This window comes from Cupressus sempervirens, chromosome 3 (assembly GCF_028749045.1).
Source record: "Cupressus sempervirens isolate cs-2001-9-10 chromosome 3, ASM2874904v1, whole genome shotgun sequence".
Taxonomy (NCBI): Eukaryota; Viridiplantae; Streptophyta; class Pinopsida; order Cupressales; family Cupressaceae; genus Cupressus; species Cupressus sempervirens.
In genome coordinates this window covers 932,639,070-932,660,301 of record NC_143120.1, presented here as the reverse complement: position 1 = coordinate 932,660,301, position 21,232 = coordinate 932,639,070, and positions in this window count along the sequence as shown.

The following is a 21,232-nucleotide window of genomic DNA, read 5'->3' as shown; positions in this document are numbered from 1 at the left end:
CCTATGGAAGAAACTTCTACAAGATCTACAAGATAAAAGGAAAAGGCCCAAGGCCCAAGCCCTAAGAAAGCTAAGATCATAGACAAGAAGGAAGACAAATGAAATAAAGTAGACAAAACAAAGGATGAACTTAGAGTTATAGTAACTCCTAAGGTAATAGAGGTCAACATAGAAGAAGAAAAGAAAAAATGGACCACATATAAAAATTATCACTACAAGGATCAAAACTAAAGGGAAGTTGGATCAAATAAAGAAATACTACTTGAGGTTTGATGATGATCAAGTCATTGTTGAAAATTCCATGATTCAGTAATTGTTAAATTTTAAGAGAAGTATTGTTGAGATCAAGGGTAGTATTATAGATCCTATAGTTGATAAACTAGATATGAGAAGTTAATGTGCCTTAGAAGAGGAAAATAAGATAAGAGAGGATAAGTTGTGTGAACTTTTCACACTTATCACTTTTGGGGAAATGGAGAGAATGAATTGACAAAGACACAATAAAATAGTTGATTGAAGTCCTAATTAAACCTAGTTCAAGTATAGATCATGTCACTGAGCCTACACAAAGATTTGTTGGCATCTCCATAAGGGATCAATCAGAAAAACCTATGGAATAAAAAGATTATGTTAATTAGTTTTATAGCATTGTGATACAACTAGACTTCAATGTGATTGGTATCCTAGTTGCTCTTGATGTATCATGTAAGGATAATAAACAAGAACAAAACAAATTTGAGGATAACATATTGAATGCTTAAGAGATGCAAGATTTTATGAGAGGGGTAGTAGATCAAGTAGGTTAGATTGATAATGATAAAGATGATTAGGAAAAGGATCAAGGATAGAAGGATGAAAGTGTCACAAGAACAAAAACTACATCTATGGCAAATGAAGGAGAACCTTCACTTATCATAGTAGATGATGTTAAAAATGAATGCTTGATGATGTTGTATGGGGAGTTTGTCAATATCTCTGAGAGTTGATTGAGTACTTATGTGCTCCATTCATGACAATGTTTGTCATTGATGTCAATATATCAGTTTTCCAAATAGTTCAATTAGAGTTGTAGAGGAAGATTTGTTGGCACAGTTCATGGTTAGAGAGTTATGTGCACTTGAAGGTATATTTAAGAACATGTCATGATACTATATCTATCTCTGCAAAAAGAGATATGTAGATTTGCGTGAATTACATAAAGTTTTGTGATGACTATTCTCAGAGAGAGTTTTTGTTAATTGTGTTATACCTTTTTGGTGAAGGTAAAGATCATTCAAAAGGATTGGATTATGTTAGAAGACATGTTCAAGATAATATGGTTAAAATAGTGGAATTACACGTTCATTCCATGAGGATTTGTGAAGATAGTTCAACATGTTATTCCTAAGAAGCAGATTGTTGTTAAAATCTTTATGGGAAGTGTTATGTGTAATGTAATGTGTAATGCAACATCTTAATGAGGTCCTACACTATTCATTGTTAATTGAGAAAGCCTCAAGACCAACTCAATATGTGTTTTAGGACTTGGTATAAAGGAAAGTTTGTTCCCTTGTGGCAAAGTGTCCATGTTGTCCATGTGACCCAATGTGGATGGTTATTGTTTATGCAAGCTTGGGTGTGAATTAGCTATTATCAAAGTAGAGATTGATGTTGAGGATGTATTGTGAGCTTCAAGGAACTGTATTGGCAAAGGAGTTGTTGTTTAGTCAGTTCAAGAACTTGAATATGTTATCTTGAAGATTTTTTAGTGAAGATAGTTTGGGGCTATTTTAATAATGGGTTTAGTTGTCCTCCTTTCAACTCTTAATAGGGTTGGCACAACTCCTAGCAAGACTGGAATCTCCTAGCAAGGATTCAAAATCTCCTAACATGGACTCATATGTATCGATTGTGTTTCATTAGCTCCTAATAGAGTCCATCCTTTCACAAGGAACTTTTATATTAGTACATCGTCTTGTAGGCATCATTCCCTCTGAGGTTTTCCCTTCGATCAAGAGTTTCCCTAGTTAACATATATGGTGTCATTGTGCATGGTTATATTTGTATGGTTGTTGCATCTTTTAATTACATGTTTTAGATTTGATCAAGTTATTAAATGTTGTTTTGAAACTAGTTCACCCCTCCTCTTAGTTATCTTGGTTGAATTCACTTTCAAAGAGATGATAATACTAAAGAGACAAGTCGAGCTTCTACACCATAAGAATAGTGGAAAACTACATAAGATAACATCACAGTTATGATTGAAGTGATATAATAGGTACTTGGTCTAACACCTATTACACCTAGTTCATAGCTATAGTCATTGTTGGCAAGTTGCCTTAGTCAAGACATTTATAAATTGATATAGGAGGATATGTACAAGAATTCATTAATGAGTGTATCGCTTATAACATTATCCAAGGCAAAAGAGCAAATTAGAGAGGAAATTTGAGAAGCATGCAAGAATTTTAGAACAAACACTTAATAGGTTACAAAAGACTTTACCCATTCAAAAGGCACTTAAAAGTAACAATATTGCAAATAATATGAGAAAAATAATAAAAGAATTCGATGCACATCATACTACACTTGTAGAATCATCTATGACAAGAGATTAAATATAATTTGAGGCAAATCAATTTCACAAGGTTTGTGCAAATATTGCATATGATGTCCAAGTAATAGATGAATGTATCAAGAACATAAGAGGTCATGCACATAAGGATAATGAAGTTTATATTAAATGCACTAAATTAGTTAAGCGTGTTGAAGATGTAACCAAGTGTATCAATGAAGATGAAGAAAAGCTAGAGAAGCTAGTTGATAAATTTGAGAAGAGAGAATTAAGTGCGATAGACATGGATAATGCAGTAAGAAAAACACTTGAGGCCATTAGTATTTTATAGAAAGAAAGAGACAAGATGTTGAGGAGGTTTGTGCTATTGAGAAGTCTTTTGACCCCTAAACTTGAAATGATGCAAAAATAACTAGAACTATTGGAGTCTTCAAAGAAGACTTATGAGACATTTAAGCCACTTGATCTAGATGGAGTATGGATTGCAACATATGCTATTTGTGGCATTATATGAGTAGCAAAAAGAATGTAAAAGACATGGAACATAGAGTTTGAGACTCTAAGGAGAAACTTTATTGATGTTATGAGGTTTGTTTAGAGATAACATAAGCACTACAATTTTGACTTGTATATATATAATCTAATCATCTTTTCAATTTTGATGTCAAAGGGGGAGTTAAGACGATGAAAAACATTAGAGTTAAGATAATAAAATATGTATGAAAGTATATGAATGCAAGTGCAATATGAGGAAATAGAGAGATCATATATAATCAGAATCAAAGATGGAATTTTTGTATGATTAAATTTTTTTGGTCAGTTTTGAAAATTTTGAAGTTATGACACTTTGCTATTTTTCACTAAGTGTTGCCATCAATGCCAAAGGTGGGGATTTTTGGCAAGATGGAAAATATGGATACATGAATTTTGTTATTGATGACACCACTCTCATAAGGTAAGGTCATATGAAGTTAAAGTTCAAATTTGAATTTGATTGATAAAGAAAATTATCTAAGTATGATAGAAGATAATTGTGAGTATAGGTACAGTATTAGTTAGCTAGCTTAATTGAAGTAATATAATTGACCACGTGAATTTTTAGATGACATATTTTTATTTTTTGCAACTAGCATAATATTTGGCATGAGTTTTGGTTGGAAAGCATAAAGACATGTTACTATTGCAAATTCATAATATATGATAAAGAACATATATTTTGGCTAAGGAATTGAATTGTCTTGATAATTCAATTACTTGGAAATGTAGGGACAACATCCTAGATGTTAACCCTTAGTTAGCATGTTGTGATAATATGTTTTGAATAAGGGTTTACAAATTTTGTTATTAGGCCATTTCAATAGGAGAAATGGAAAGGGTATATAAAGAAGGCATTTGGATATACAAAGAATAACTATGCTATGATTATGATATGAAAGCTTTATGTACAATGGGATATTGATGTTGTTGTGATTAGATGTAGTTAGTTGATACATGGACATGATCAAATGCGAGATACACAAAAGGACTCATCAAATATTGAAGATATCAAAAATGTCTATTTTGGTACAATATCTATATCTCTTATTATAGGTTGTATGAGTAATGTGCTCATTTTTTAACAAAAATCCTAATAGGGATGACTCCTCTAACAAGGGCTAGTTTTCTAACAAGGACTGATGTACAAAATGCATGTAATAGACTCCTAACACGGTCAAAACTTGTAACAAAATAATTTTGATTAGTGCATTATCTTGTGGTTACCATCTCCCCCATGGTTTCCCTTGGACATGTTTTTCATAGGTAATAAATATGGTGTTACGAGTTTCATTGTGTTGTGTACTTCAATTTTTAGTTTATTCATCTATGCAAATTTATAGTTATATGTTGAAATCTGTAGTTGGCAATAAAGTGTTAGAATAGTATTTCACTCCTTCCCTCAGAGAATTTTATCCTACATTGTGGAAGACATTAAAGATAAATTTGAAGTTTATCTCATTACATCATCCACAAACTGATGGACATACATAAGTAGTACATAGAAATTTGGAAAATTTGTTGCGATGCCTAGTTGACGATAAACCAAAGGGATGAGATTTGATTTTATCATAGATGTAATTTTCATATAATAATTATGTCAATAGGAGAACTGGGAAATGACCATTCTAGATAGTATGTGGAAGTAGACCTAGAAATGTTTCTTAATTATAGAGGTTGGACTAAAGGGAAATAAGTAGTGCTAAAGTTGAAGACTTTGCAGAACACTTGAAGAAGTTGCATGAGGGAGTGATGTGGGAGCATCTTGGGTGTAAGATCAATCTTGCATCGCCCAAAAATGTTTTTATTTTTATCTTTTGTATAAGGGTTGTTTCTATTTGTGGAAACTTACTATTTTTAGTAAGTTGGTCATGTGAGCTCATAATGTTCTAATTTCACAGGTGGAGGTTCATCTTAGATATGTCAACTTGTTGGTTGAGTTTCATTGCCATATCATATGTATCGGTGAAATTATTGAGGGTTTTCGATATTAAACTTTGAAATCAATTTTGAAGGCTAAACGCCCCTAAACAGTGTCAAACCCCAATTGACAAATTCTTTCATAGTTGGGCATAAATTAGGAGATGTCATTTTCAAAAAATGGTTATAATAGCTAATTGAGTCAAAAATTAAGAAGTTATGGCTTCCACAAGTTGGGCTAACTGAAATTATAATTTGTAATTATTTTGAGCTGACTCTAATGTAGTGAAATGTGAAAATAATATAATATGGGGTAATTCAGCCTCAAGAGTTAGGTTTGAACCTTCCTAGACAGTGGAAAATTGCCTATATAAGGAATGCTCATAGGGTTGTCTAGGGTAGTTTTGGGTGGTTGTTCATACTATTTTCTTAAGACGCTAATGTGGCTTCGCATATTGTATTTCTTAGATCTATAATTTCATACTTTTCGAGATAATGTGAAGCCCACTTTTTGTTCTTGCAAATTTTTGTTGTTTCTCTATTTATGTTGTGTGCTTGTGGTATTAAGGGGAGTACACTTCATGAAGTGGTATCAGAGAAGGAGTTTCTGAGTGTCTAGACATATTGTCGATTATGAGACAATTTGCTCTAAGATTGTGGTTTAGGGGTTTAGTGACAAGTGCAAAAATATCTCCATGAAGGGAACATAGTATAAGAGATGAAGGTGTGACACCTGAGGTTAGATCCCTTTAGAGACAAGTGTGAGCATTGCACAAATATATTCATAGAGGGATGAATCTTGTAGTAAGAGATGAAAGTGAGGATGTATTTGAGGAAGAAGGAAATGTTGATTAGGAAGGGGAAGGTGATGTTCTAAACGAAGAGGAAGAAAGAATTTTAATGGTTATTTCTAATATTGAGAAAAGACCTAAGATTAAGGTCTCAACAGTTTTGGAAAATCTTAACCTAGAGGAATTGATCCACTAGATCAATGAATTATAAGAATATTTTGAGTATGAAGATATCAAGGATCCTCATAGGGTTAAGTTTGTGAAGGCCAGACTGAAGGGTTATGCAAAAATCTAGTAGTATGAGATTCAATTGGAACAAAATAGAAGAGGAAAGGAGAAGATAACAAGATCAGATCAGATTGTGGATAAATTGAACAATTCAATCTCGTTGATTATGAGCTTTTTATGCTAAAGAAAATGCAAGGGTTAAAGAAAGAAGGAAGATCTCTTTAGGGGTATACAAAAGAGTTATTAGAATAGGCCATGTAGAAGTTGACAAGGAGAAAGCTCCCCATTACCTTAATGAGTTAAAGTCAAGTATTCAGGAGGACTTAAGTCTAGTTGTAATGTCTAGCATTGAAGAGGCATACTAGTTTGGCGTAAGAGTAGAGGAAAAATTGACCAAAAATTTTGAGAGGAAGCAAGGTGAAAGCGGTCATGGTGGAAGATCCGGTGGATGGTCTTATACAGGTTGAAATAGATATTAGAAGAAGGATGAAGTCAATAGTAGCCAAAATAAGAGGGGAATTAATTTCAATCATTTTCATGATTAGAGTAATAGGGATCAAAGAGGAAGAGGACAAAGAATTAGAAGAGGAGGTTATAATGGAACATGTTTTCACTATGGAGAACAAGGTCATAGGGATGATAAATGTCATCAACACGAAGGAAGGGTGAATAGTAGAACTAAAAGCTAGGCCATAGTTTCACATGTGGATAAAGATGCCAAGTCATTACATTCTTAAGATGTTGAAAGAGAAGTTTTAGTTAACAAAAGAGTCTTGTTGAGTGGTGAGAATGAACTTGAGCAAAGAAGGATCTTATTTTGCTCTAGGTGCAAGTGTGATGATAGGTGTTATGATGTGATTATCAATAGTGGAAGCACTAATAATTTGATGTTAGAGGAGATGATCAAAAAGTTAAAATTCAAGAGAAGAAACATTGACATCCATACTGAATTGTCTAGGTGTAGGATGACCATAAGGTCATGGTCAATAAAAAATTCCTGTGAAGTTCAAGATTGAGAGTTTACATGATGAGGTACTATGTGATATGATACCTATGGATGCATGCCATTTTTTATTGGGTTGGTCATGATATTTTGACAGGCATGTTGCACATGATGGTTGTGTGAATACATATTCTTTGACAAAGGATGCAGTGCAACATATGCTAAAGACAATGAAGGACATAGAAGAAAAGGTGTGCAATAATGTTAGAATATGTTTTGTTAATGGAAGAGAGTTCCTAGATGGTATGAGACATGAGCATATGTGTTTTTCTATAATTCCAAAAGATAGAAAAGAAGAAGTAGAAGATGTACTTTTATAAGCTACAAATTTGTTGAATGAGTTTTAAAATACTGTATCCGATAATGTATCTTATGGATTACTACCAATAAGAAAGATCATTCATTAGATGGACTTGACTCCAAGAGCTAGTTTTCCAAATAAGGCATTATATAGAATGACACCAAAAATAAGTGAAGAGTTGAACATACAATTACATGAGTTGTAGAAGGGGTTGATTCGAGAGAGTTTAAGTCCATGTGTTGTGCCAATAGTATTCACACCAAAGAAGAATGGATAATGGAGGATGTGTACAAATTTTAGGGATATCAATAAAATTAGAATCAAGTGCAAATTTTCCTTGTAGAGGATGGATGATATTATGGACTCTTTGAGAAGAGCTATGTATTTCATAAAGATAGATTGAAAGAGTGGGTACTACCTTTGAGATAAAAGAAGGATTGTAGTGCGTGTTTAGTCATGCCTTTTGGGATAACTAATGCAACACTTTCACACAGCTCATGAATGATGTGCTAAAAGAATTTCTAGGTAAGTTTTTCATGTCTACCCAGATGATATTTTGGTCTTCTATAAGACATTGGAGGAGCATATAATGCATATTTGTAGGGTGTTTGAGAAGTCAAGGGAAGAAAAATTTCTAATTAATTTAAAGAAGTGTAGCTTTGTCAAGGAGTTAGTATACCTTAGATTTTTACTTTTAATAGAAGGTCTAAAAATGGACCTAGAGAAAATGAAGGCTATCCATGAATGGCCTACTCAAAGGAGTGCTATTGAGGTAAGATATTTTCATGTTTTGGCTAACTTTTACAAAAAAATAATCAAGATTTTTAGATGTGGTTGTGGACCCTTGACTGAAACAATGAGAGAGGATAGGAAGGAGTTTAAGTGGACCACAATAGTAGATAAGAGTTTTGAATTGTTAAAATAGAAAGTTATAGAATAACTTGTTTTAGAACTTCAAGATTTTAATAAGGTGTTTCAAGTAGACTATGATGCAAGTGATACTACAATAGTAGCTATTTTGAGCCAAGAAGATTGGCCTATTACTTATTTCAGTGAGAAGTTAAATTATGCCAAGAGGAGATATTTCGTTTATGATTAGGTTTGATGCCATAGTTCAAACATTGAAGAAGTGAAGATATTATCTTCTTCCTAAGGATCTTATTTTATATATTGGTCATCAAGTTTTTCCATATTTGAATAGTCAAGGAAAGTTGTATTAGAGGTATTTGAAATGTGCTGATTTTTTGTAGAGATACATTTTTTTGAAACATGGTAGGAAGTATACTAGGGTTACAAATGCTCTTAGTAGGAGACACATATTTTTGATAGAGATGCAAATTGAGGTGGTTAGGTTCAAGGAACTCAAGAGTTTGTATGTTGAGGGTCTTGATTTTGGAAAAGCTTGGAAATTTTTCACAAAACCTGTTACACTTGGTAGAGTAAAGTGATTGGATTTCATCATCTAGGTTAGATGGACATTTTGGTCAAGATAAAGCTATTTATCTAGTGAGTGAGAACAATTATTGACCATAATTGCAACAATATGTCAAATAGTTTGTGCAAAGTTGTAGAGTATGTTAGATGGAAAAAAGAGAAAAGAAAAATATAGGGTTATGTCACCCATTACCTATACCAAAGAAGTCATGGGAGAATATTAGTATGGACTTTTTTCTTGGTTTACCAAGGGCTCAATGAGGGCATGACTCAATTGTGTGCTACTTGACAAGTTTTCAAACATGACACATTTTACTCCCTGGAATAAGACTAATGAGGTTCTTCATGTGGTTGAATTTTTTTTCAAAGAAGTGATGAGACCACATGGTCTACCAAAGAGCAAAGTTTCACATCAAGACACTAATTTTGTTGGGTATTTATGATGCACATTGTAGAAAAATTTAAAGACATATTTGAAGTTCAGCTCATCACATCATCCACAGGCTGATTGACATAACAAGGTAGTGAATAGGAGTTTGGGGAAATTGTTGAGTTGTTTGGTTGGAGATAAGTGAACATGATGGGAGTTTTTTTATACCATAGGCATAAAATTTATATAATAATTCTATCAATAGGAGCACTAGTAAATCACCATTCCAAATTTTATATGGAAGTAGTCTCACAAATGCTTCTGAATTGAGGAAGTTGGACAAAGGGGAGATAGGTAGTGTTGAGGCGATGATTCTATAGAACACTTAAAAAACATCCTTGAGGAGGTGGGGAAGCACATCACAATGACGAGAATATGGTACAAGGGTAAAGTAGATGAGAAAAAGAGGCATAATGAGTTTCAGGTTGGGGATGAAATCATGGTTCATTTGAGGAAGGAGTGATTTCTAGTAGGAACATATAATAAGTTGAAAATAAAGAATTTTGGACCATGTAACATACTAAAGAAGTATGGTTTAGGAAATGCTTACAAAGTAGAGTCCCCCCTTGAACTGAATATTTCACTAGTATTTAATGTTTCAGATCTAATATAGTATCATAAGAGGGGCATTGAAGATGAGGTTACAAAATCCCAATGAAGTATTCCAACAACTACTTCAATTACACAAGAAATTAAGTATATTCTAAACAATTGTGTTGGCAGAAATACAAGAAACATGGAATATGAAGAATATTTGGTCCAATGGAAATAATGACATGTAGAAGTTTCATCATGGTTAACATGGGAGGAAATTAACCATCTTGGTTTTTCTCTAAACACCTAAGATGTGACAAGGTCACTTCTCAAATTACCTTGGGTGTTTGCTACAAGAGAAGCTTATGTGTAAGGGAAATTTTGCATCACCTAATTTTTCATGTTTGTCTTTTCAATAAGGGTTGTCTCAATGCAAAGTTTTTCTTTGTGAAAACTTACTATTTTCAATAAGTTGGTCATATGAGCTCAGAATGTTCTTATTTCATAGGTGGAGGTTAATATTAGACATATTAGTTTTCTAGTTGAGTTTCATTGTCATATCATATGTATTGGTGAAATAATTGAGGATTGTTGATATAAAAACTTTGAGCTCAATTTTGAAGGTTTTAGAGCCTCCAAAACAAGGTCAATGTTGGCATATGATGAGCATTATGCTATAGCTTTGTCACTAATGTCAAAATACTCAAAAGAATGATAATGGAGGAGCTTATAGGTGAATATATTATCTTAGAAATATATAGAATATATTATCAACATAACAAGGAGTTATCATGTAAATACAGTTAGATGGTTATTGAATATATTAAGCAAGAGGTTATGAGGATTTAAAGGATAAAGTGAATTGAGAAGACAACGAAAGATATAACATAATAGAGACTAGGATCAGAGCATAAGGGATCTGACAATCCGTAACAAGGAAGTAGATACTGTAGAAGTTATCAATCTAACTTTATAAAGCCAAGATCACTTGCATGCAAAGATAACATGTGACTAAGAAGAATGGAATAACAAAGTAAAGGTTTGGGCTCTAAAAATATGAAAGATCGTATTATTAGATCAAATAAATGAATAAAAGATATAATGATCAATTCTAACACTAGAGATCTAGTAACCTAAAATATGAAACCCTAAAAAGAAATCATTACATAATTAATACAATTTTTAAATGTCTAATGCACAAAGTTCTATTTTAAAAGAGAAGGTAAATTAACAACCAAGTCAAGATGAATTAATAATTAAGCTATTACTTTACCCTAATACCCCCCAAGATGAGAAACAATGTAGCTACACACAATGCATATAAAACAAAGGAAACTACAATGCTAAAAGAAAGCTTGGGTCTTGACAACAAAGACTAATGAGGTACCCAATCACAACCAAATCTTTGTAAAGTGGAGAAATAGAGAAAACCACATGGGAAGGACTCTGCTCCAAGAAGAGATGGAAAGAATGCTAAAAAACTAGTAGAGGATTGCAGAAGCCTTTAAAATTAGAGAATCTCCCAAAAAATAGGAAAACAAGAATGATAATGAAGAACACCACTCAAACATGAAGAAGTTGCAAAGTTTTTTCAAAATTAACTATTGATCTAAAAAACCTCCACTGGAATATAACCTAAATGAGTAGAGAAGACTATAATATGCATCAATATCCTTTGATAAAACTTCTCAAATCAAGAAAAAAACACAAGAAAGAAACATAACTCAAAGATATAGATGACATAAAATACTTAATCTTGAAGAGTTGGTGAATTAAATATGGAAGGTTTCCTCCAAAATATGAACAAAAAGACAAGTGTGCACAGGGTAAATGATCTATCTCACCAAAATGCATAGGTACCCAGTCACTGCATTTACTTAGTACATAAGATCAAATACTATATGTTAGAAATACAATAGGGAAATAAATGTTGGGTGGTTCGGGGGAGGGGAGATGGAGATGAATCAACTAAAAAATTTCAATCTCTAAAACTATTCACTACACATCCATCTCACAGTCTATGTATATAAACTGAAATACCAAATTAAATATATACATCCATAGCATGAAAGTAAATATTCAACACATGTATGACACAAGATATTTGGTTACCTAGAAATTCTCCAAGGAGAAGGTAAAATGGGGTGGGGATGAAACCCACAAATCTTCACTACTATAGTAATAAAGTGTATCCAATGAAGGTTACAATGTTTGATCATGAAACATGATCTACCCTGTGAAAGGTCTCCCCTGTTAAAGACTTACAAGATTGTTAGACCTTACCTTGTTAAAGAATTTAGAACACTCTACTAAAAGTGTGCCTGGTAAGAGGACTTTAACTTACAATGAAGTAAGCACCCTATTAAAGGATTTACAAGAGCCTGTTAGGACTAGTTTGTTAAGAGATTTGATTAGTTCACCTATTAAAATGTCTCAGCAATGATCCTGTAGTTGGCACTCTATTGCTTGATGTTAGATCACCTCTAAATTGATGTGTACTTAATCCTTCTTGATTAGATGTACCTCTGCTATCCCTTGTTTCCTTTCCTATATTCTCCTTCTAATTGATTCTGCAATGTAACTCAATTCATAACACCTTAATCACCATGAATTCTCTATTTGCGCATGCAAACTCTCTTCAATTCAACTTAGCATTCCTTTCTTTCATCTACAAAGTTTAAGATTCATCTTCTTTAAGAAGACCTCAATGATTTAGGGTTAGGTATGAATCAATGGTAGTGATTCACCCATATTGCCACTTAAACCTTACTTTTTTTGATTGGATGTATCTCATGCATAGGAATTCACAAATAAGATTCATCCTTATCAACAAAAATTGTAAAACAATACTTAAGTCAGCTCAAAAATGGTTTACATAGTAGTTTGTGCCAAAACAAACAACTATGTCAAAACTGTATTACTTGGCATCTGAAGTCCCTATTGCTCGACATTAATTGTAACTTCAATGTTGTCACTCGACATTTGAGTGACTCAGCATGCACTGCTTGCTCAACACTTGAATCACTCGGCACATACTATCTGATCAGTATTTGAGTGACTCAACACTTGAGTGATTCGACACTCACTGTTTACTCAGTATGCATTATCTTATATGTTATGCTCGACATATGTTACTTATTTGGTATGAACTAAGTAGATGACTTAAGTGTATAGAAACTCATTAGTCAAAACGAATCTAAGATCAACAATCTCCCCCTTTGACATGATCTTCAAAAACACTTGGTCATATATTAATGATCTTATCCTTACGAGCATAACATAGATAACTAGTATCTATTCAACTTTTATACAAAAAAAATCAAAAAATCAAAATTTGGCCACACATGACTTATTAGTTATACCTCAAAATTTCAATTTCATAACTCCCTCTAAGATGATTGTTCTGTGCTATACTCTGTACAGAATCTTTCTCCTATTGAGTAGATTTTCTATCTATTTGGCTTTGTCTCTATCTCCCCCATAGTCTTTCTCATTATTACTCCCCCTTTATCCTTACTCCCTCTTTTTGACACTTATGTCAATGGGTTATACACTAATAGTGTGTTCATCCAAAAATGGTTTGTAGATCTCAAGGATAATCTTTAGAGCTGCATCTCAATTATCACAAGCTACCTTCAATGACTTAATTTGGATGGCCAACTCGACAGGAAGGTGTACTAAGCCTTCATGTGTAGAAAGATGAGAGTCTTTCTTCATGAGATTTTTAGCATAGGCTAGTTCCTTGTGTAGTATCTCCATCCATGGAGTCAACATTGATTGGATGCATATTAGTTTAGCCCTGATGTTGGCTTCATCTATGTGTAATGTTGCTAGCTGAATTTGGGAATGTAGGAGGGTGCTGAAGCGTTTCTCACTTTAGGTTGGAGACTTTGGTAGAGTTATGCCAAATATGTACATAATGATCTCCAAGTTTAGGATATGACTCCTAACTTCCCTTATGAAGAGTTTAGTATCATTCAATTTGGTATACAAAGAGAAAATATTCTCCAGTATCTTCTTCACACTTTCTATTTTGGTTTCTAATTCAACCCGTGTTTATGCAATAACACTTGATATCTTTTCATAAACCTGATGTTGGAACTTTCTTTTAGACCATTCAAGTAATTTGACATTAGAATCTAGGTCTGTGTCATTCAACTTCTTCACTAAGCCAGTTAACTATTCAATTATTGGCTTGTTTTCTTTTGACCCAAAAGATCGAATGCATCAATAAAAATTTCTTTGATATCAATCAAAGCTTGCTTCTGCCTATGATCCTATCTGAGAAATTCTTGATGCTTTTTCTTTGCTAGAGATTCTTGAAGTATACCCATCTGTTCAATATTAATAGTTACATAATCAAATCGAGGAAACTCAATTACTTCATCCAGGTTTACATCAAAAAATGATGTAACTTCAAATCCCTTGGATGTACTTGGACATGGCCTTGAGGAATGTAATGGTGTGGCTTCTATGCTCAATCTCTAAAGAACTTGACTAGGAGGAGTGGCAGTTTTTGGCAATGTTACCAATGTTTGTATTGTTATTTGCTCCTCTATCTTTGTTGTCAAACTTGACTCTTCAAGTGTGTCCTTCTCTTCCTTTGTATTATCAGTACCACCTTGATTATGTGTTGTAGGTGCAGGAGTATCTACCTGACTTGTTTGAATTTGAGTCTCTTCATTCTTTTTTATCTCATTTTTCTACTCTCCATCTATCTCACCTTTATCATGTACACTTTCCTCTATAGTGACTAAGACTAAAGTAATTTGTACCATTTTACTGATGGTAGGAGTAGCTGTCTCCTTTGTTTGATATACCACAATGGGTAATGTAGGTTGTATCATAGAAAATTAAGGAGGGGTGGTAGGTGTAACTTGTTTTTGTCTTCCTCCCTTGTAGATATCTTATTTGCCTTCTCAATCTCATCAACACTAACCAGTACATGATTCTCATAGAGTTTAGCCTAGGTAGTGGATTCCATCAATATCTTTTTCAAATCATTTTCTATGAGGGGATTGATGTTATGGGTAGAAGACTCAGAAACATCCTTTATCTTTATAGTGTCATCTTCTTTGTTCACTTCATGTGAAGGACTGACACTTGGCACTAGTGTATTTGGTATACTCTATTTTGTTGGTTGCTCATCCTCAGCTAGTGCCTATGTGTCTATGTTCATGTCTGTGCCTCCCTCAACTATATCTTGTTTAGTGCCATCTTCTATTTCTCCTTCTTTTTCTTCACCTACCTCAATAGATGCTTGCAATATTGCTTAGGATGTTGTCAAACCATATAGTGATTTCCACATCAAAGTAGTTTATTGTACAACATCCTCAATATTATTCTACAATATACTGAATGCCCTATATTTTGGTCCAAATTTTCTAGTATGTTTCTTAATGGCTTTTTTCCATTGCACCCTTACTTAGTTCTAGCATTACCTAGGCAAGTGTTGTTTCTCTTATTTGTTTTTTGTATCTAGGCAATAGCGTCACTTTTGCTCAACTCTCTCATACAAACTCTTGGGTATGGAGTTGGAAAGTTCAAGAGGAGCCTTTTTAAATATTGCCATAATGGAAAATAATGCCTCTTCAACTTGATTCTTTTCAATCTTCCCAAGATTTTCAAACTCAATGTGAGAGAATCCAGATAAATCAACATGATTTCTAATATTCTCACATAGATTATCTAAATCTGAAGAACTGTGACTTACCACTTGAAACTGGCTATGGTTATCAGATTTAGTCTTCTCTTCATCAGATTCAACTGGAGCAACATATTTTCTCCTTGGTCTCTTTTGGGGCTCTTCACCCTTGCTAGCTTGACTAGCTCTTTTCGCCTTTGGCTTGGCTACTTCCTCAACCTTTTGTGGCCCTTTTTCTAGTCCTAGTTGTAGGTACTGTAGGCTAGGTAGGTTTTCCAACCTTCTTTGGTTTGTTTACTGTAGGTGCTTTAGCTTTTCTTTTCTTCTATTCAGTAGTTGTAGGTGCTTCACTAGCTTCTTCTCCCTCATCACCTATAATTCCTACTCCCTCTTCTTGTTGGTCCTCTCCTTGACCTTGGGTGATGGCAAGTGGTGCTTGGGTAGGTGCATTCTCTTTATCATCATCATCATCATCATCTTCTTCTTCTTCTTCTTTTTCCCCTTCACCAAATTTCTCTTTGAATTTATTTACCATCTTATTCTTCTTTATAATGACTGAAGCTAATTTTTTGACTTGGCCACATCATAGTTCCCAAAAGCTATAGCCTCCTTGTCCACTTCTTCTACAAGTAGTGTTGTTATTGCTGCAGAGTCTTCATCAATGTTAATTTCATATCCCAATGGTCTTAACCATCTAACTCTAGGAACTACTACCTATAAATATGTATAATTAGTGTCAACTAGGAAGCAAACACCATCAAAATGTTTCTCCACTAGTAAAATTGGTATCGTCAGCGTTTTCTTCATTGAACGCTTGAAGTCTTCAAAGGAGCTTGTCATGACTGACTTGAAATCATCCCTAGTTGCTTAATAAATTCACCTATTTGCACTACAATAGATCTATTTACATTTCATGCAACTTTACCAAAAGTAGGAAATGCATTCTATACATAAAAGAATATACATCCAAGAATAGATTCAAATTTGCACTGTGCATTTTTGGTCTTTTTTATGGCTCCCAAATTCTTAGTCAATTGTTGCAACTACAACTCCGCAAGATTATAAGTATGATCTTTCATCACTATTTTGTATCCCATATCCACTGCAATACATGGAACACTGTTAAGCCTATTGGATTGATAAAAATTATGTGCTATTATCCTTACTGCAAAAGCAATTAAAGGATTTGTGATTGTATCTATTGTCATCCCTTGTTTATTCTACACAACCCCTATATTCCTTTCAATTACCTCTTTTGCTTCACTTCTCAATGTCTTTGGCCAATCTAAGGTTGGATACCCTATAACCCTATGCACAATTTTTTTGGGTGATTTCACCACTCCATTCTCTAGCCATATAGAATTATCATGTATCCTGCTCAAAAATATCTTTATCCATTCTATTTTGAAGATGTTGGGGAAATCTAAGGCACAGGTTAACCCTTTCTTCTAAACAATTTTGAATTCCTCCTTCAATGCCCTGTTTTCACACAATTTCCCATATGACTCCCTAATTTCCATGTCTTCTATGCTTCCAACCTTACATTTATAACAACATCTGACATCTTGGATCATTAAGACTTGTATTGGTACCATTAACAACACACCTGATGGATCTTGTTTATAAGCTATATTAGGTATGGCTTTAAAATTAGGTTGTTTAATTTCATTACTTATCAATGTCACATTCAAAACTTCGTTTCATCTACAACCTTAGTTGCTAAAGAACTAGACACCATTTCATAAAACTAGGTTTTGTAAAAATTCAAATTGCGTAACTTGGCAGTCAATAAATACCTTTACGATCTTGTAGCGATGGTGTCAGTTGACTGTTGGATCCATTTGTAAAAGCTCAAAAAAATTTCTCTAGTTTTTCTTTAGCTCTTCATGGTCTCCTTCAAATTTAAATAATGTCAAATGAGTAGAAATTGATCATATAGACCTCAAAACCTTGCAATTAATTCTTAGTGCGTACACAATTGTAAGCTCGACTTCAATAAAGATTTCAACTCACTTGGCTTACATGAAGTTTCCTTTCCACTCAACAACCACTATGAGCTCGATCAACACTAACAAATTTGGTAGCTTGGCATCAACTAATATTTCACTCAACAACCATAGTGAAAATTTTCATGCTCGACCACAACATGAAAACTAAGAAAACTAAAATATTTTTTTCTTGATTCTTACCAACATTTTGCATCTTTCTTCATGCATATGTAATCTTTTTAGCACTAAATCCTTGGAATTGATGCAAATTATATCCTTTCTGATATTAATCCCACTTACCTCTTGATTTCTTAATTTGAGGAGGTGTGATCACCTAACCCATTGGGTGAAGTGATCCCTTCTACACTTGATGTGTTGCACTCTTCCTTTCTCTTCCATGTCTTGTTCATCTCATCTCTGGAATTCTCAACATCTACCTTTTATTTGCCTTTGTTGAACTCGCTGCTTGATGCCTCTGACCTTGCTGGAAAATTTTTGCTTATGTGACCAATTTTCAAACAACTAAAACATGTGGTTTGACTCAAACATCTATTATAGTCACTTCTGAAATGTGTTCTTATGCAATTTTTAGCAACATGTCCATACTCTTGACAATAGTGACAACTGTACCTTGTATTATAATCCCAATAATAAGAGTTTCCATTGTGCTTTACCTTTGTCTACTTGTTTGATGACCATTTAGGCTTGGATCTTCACTCATATGCTCTATGTCCATACTTCTGATAGTTATAATAGTATCCTTCAAATCTTTGTTAGCTTGTGGTCTTGATTTTGCATTCATGTGCTTGATTTCCTTGTTTGTTTCATTTATGGTAGTGACCCATGAATTTTTGCTTAGGATTCTGATGTGTAGTCTTGCTACAAACATTAGCAGTTTGACTTATCTTACCACAATTATGACGATTAGGTTTGGAGTTCTTAACTTTGTTACTTCTCTCTTTGCCACTTTTGGATTTTTCTCTTTCAGTACTAGTGTGTTCCAGTCTAGAAGTATCACTGTTGGATATAGGGGATTTCATCAATTGTTCAAAGTATTTAATGGCTTCACTAGGTTTTTTGAAACTATCAACAAACTCCTTTTCTCCTTTCAGGTCATTTTTTAGTTGTTCATTCCGAAACTTTAGTGTTTTGATCTCAATATCCTTTGCATTTGCAGTCATCATTTGACTCAAGTTTTCCAATTGCATGTTAGCAACCCTAGTTACCTCTGATGTTTTCTCTTCTAGTTTGTTGGTCAAAATCCTTTTGTCATCTTCAATCATGATTTTTTCCTCTTCAACTTTCTCTTTTTGCTTAGTCACTTCACATAGCAATATTAATTAGATCTCTTGTTCTCTCTTTAGATTTTTGACCTCTTTAGATAGGGTTCCATTATTTTCCATCAGATCTGCAACTACTACATCAAATTCATTGGAGTTTCCATTTGCAAATAATTCAGTAGTGTCAATCTCTTGGTAATGTGTGCCATTATCTTGAATAGCAATTTCCTTCCTTCTCTTCATTGATTTCTTTAATTCATCTCTTGCTTCATTTAGCTAATGTAGGGCAAGTTGTATTTCAATTATCTAGTTCTCAATAGTCTTTCCCAATTTGTAGAACTTCATCTTCAAGATCTTTCCTCAAAGCTGCAAGGCTTTTCTTTTAGAGAACTCAACTTTGATACCAATTGTTGGAAATACAATAGGGAAGTAAACTCTGAGGGGTGGGGGGTGGTGAATCAACACTAATAACATTCAACCTCTATAACTGTTCACCACACATCCATCTCATAGTCTATGCATATAAACTGAAATATCAAATTAAGCATATACATCCATAGCATTTAAATATTGAACACATGTATGACACAAGATATTTGGTTACCCAGAAACCCTCCAAGGAGAAGGTAAAATTGGGGTGAGGATGACACCCACAGATCTTCACTACTATAGTAATAAAGTATATCCAATGAAGGTTACAATGTTTGATCATGAAACATAATCTACTCTGTGAAAGGTCTACATTGTTAAAGGCTTACAAGATTGTTAGATCTTACCCTGTCCAAGGATTTAGAACACCATGTTAAAAGTGTGCTTGGTAAGAGGACTTTAACTTACAATGAAGTTAGCACCTTGTTAAAAGATTTACAAGAGTATGTTAGGACTACTCTGTTAAGAGATTTGATCGATTCACCTATTAAAATGTCTCAACAATGATCCTGCGATTAACACTCTATTGCTTGATGTCAGATCACCTCTAAATTGATGTGTACTTGATCCTTTCTAATCAGATGTACCTTTGTTATCCTTTGTTTCCTTTCCTATGTTCTCCTTCTAATTGATTTTGCAATGTAACTAAATTCATAACACCTTAATCACCATGAATGCTCTATTTGGGTATGCAAACTCTCTTCAATTCAACTTAGCATTCCTTTCTTTCATCTATAAGGTTTAGGGTTCATCTTCCTTAAGAAGAGCTCGGTGATTTAGGGTTATGTATGAATCAGCAATAGTGATTCACCCATATTGCTGCTTAAACCTTGTATTTTTCTAATTGTATACGAGATTCACGAATAGGATTCATCCATATCAACAAAACTTGTAAAACAATACTTAAGTTGGCCCAAAAATGGTTTACAAAGTAGTTTGTGCCAATATAGACAACTATGTCAAAACTGTACTACTCGACATTTGAAGGCCCTGGTGCTCAACACTAACTGTAACTTCAATGCTATCACTCGGTGTCTGAGTGACTCAGCATGCACTACTTGCTCAACACTTGAATCACGCGGCACATACCATCTGCTTGACATCTGAGTGACTTGACGCTCACTATTTACTCAACATACATTATCTTATATGTTATGCTTGGCATATGTTACTTATTGGGTATGAACTAAGTAGATGACTTAAGTGTATAGACACTCATTAGTCAAAACCAACCTATGATCAACACTATATACATAACTCATTCTATCAAACCAAGTAAGCATAAGAACTAATAGGAGAAATCCCCCTTAATGTAGACAAGGGTGAGGTGATTGGAAACTAAAAAAATGGCAAAAAAGAATTGCATATCAAGGAACCACAATCAAGATGCACATAAAACTACATAATGGTGTCATGAGGTGATAAAACTCAAACACATTATGAGGCTAATGTCATGGAAGGGACAATCACTAGAAAAAGGTAGATGACAAACAAAGACAAACATCAACCCCCCAATGACACTTAATTAGAGTAATGCATGTATAATAAGGAACAAGATATAGTAGATCCCAATAATACAATAATGTATATGAGTACGCTCAGATGACACTGCTCAAATTAGAAGGCAAAATGAGACAAACAACTAAAGTAAAAATAGAGATAGAAATATGACTCTTTATCTCATTGTGTTTGCTAAAAAATATTACAATAGATGTTAACAAATATCAAAATAGACATATAGGTCATACTAGATAAAGTACAACCCAAGATGAGTCATCCAATGTAATGAAAATGACCCCTTAACCTCAAATATCCAAGATATCCAATAGAGTGCAAAAATGCAAGAAACTAAATAGAATGTATCTATAGAAGAATCTAGAATAACAACCAACATCACTGGAAAGAGCACAAAACAAAATTTCCAATGATATAAACTTTTCCCTAAATGAAGATTAGATGTGTAAGATATGTCTCTTGCAATGCAAAAAGGAACCCATAATTTTGATAGAAAAAATGCCATTTAAAAGTATTCAAACTAAATAACCTATATGCTATGATAGGCTCAAGACCAAATTTTTGATGATATCTTGTTTGCAAACAATAGAGTCTGTATGCTCAAGATATGAGTAAAAAATTTAAGGTATGTTCAAAGAGAGCCATAA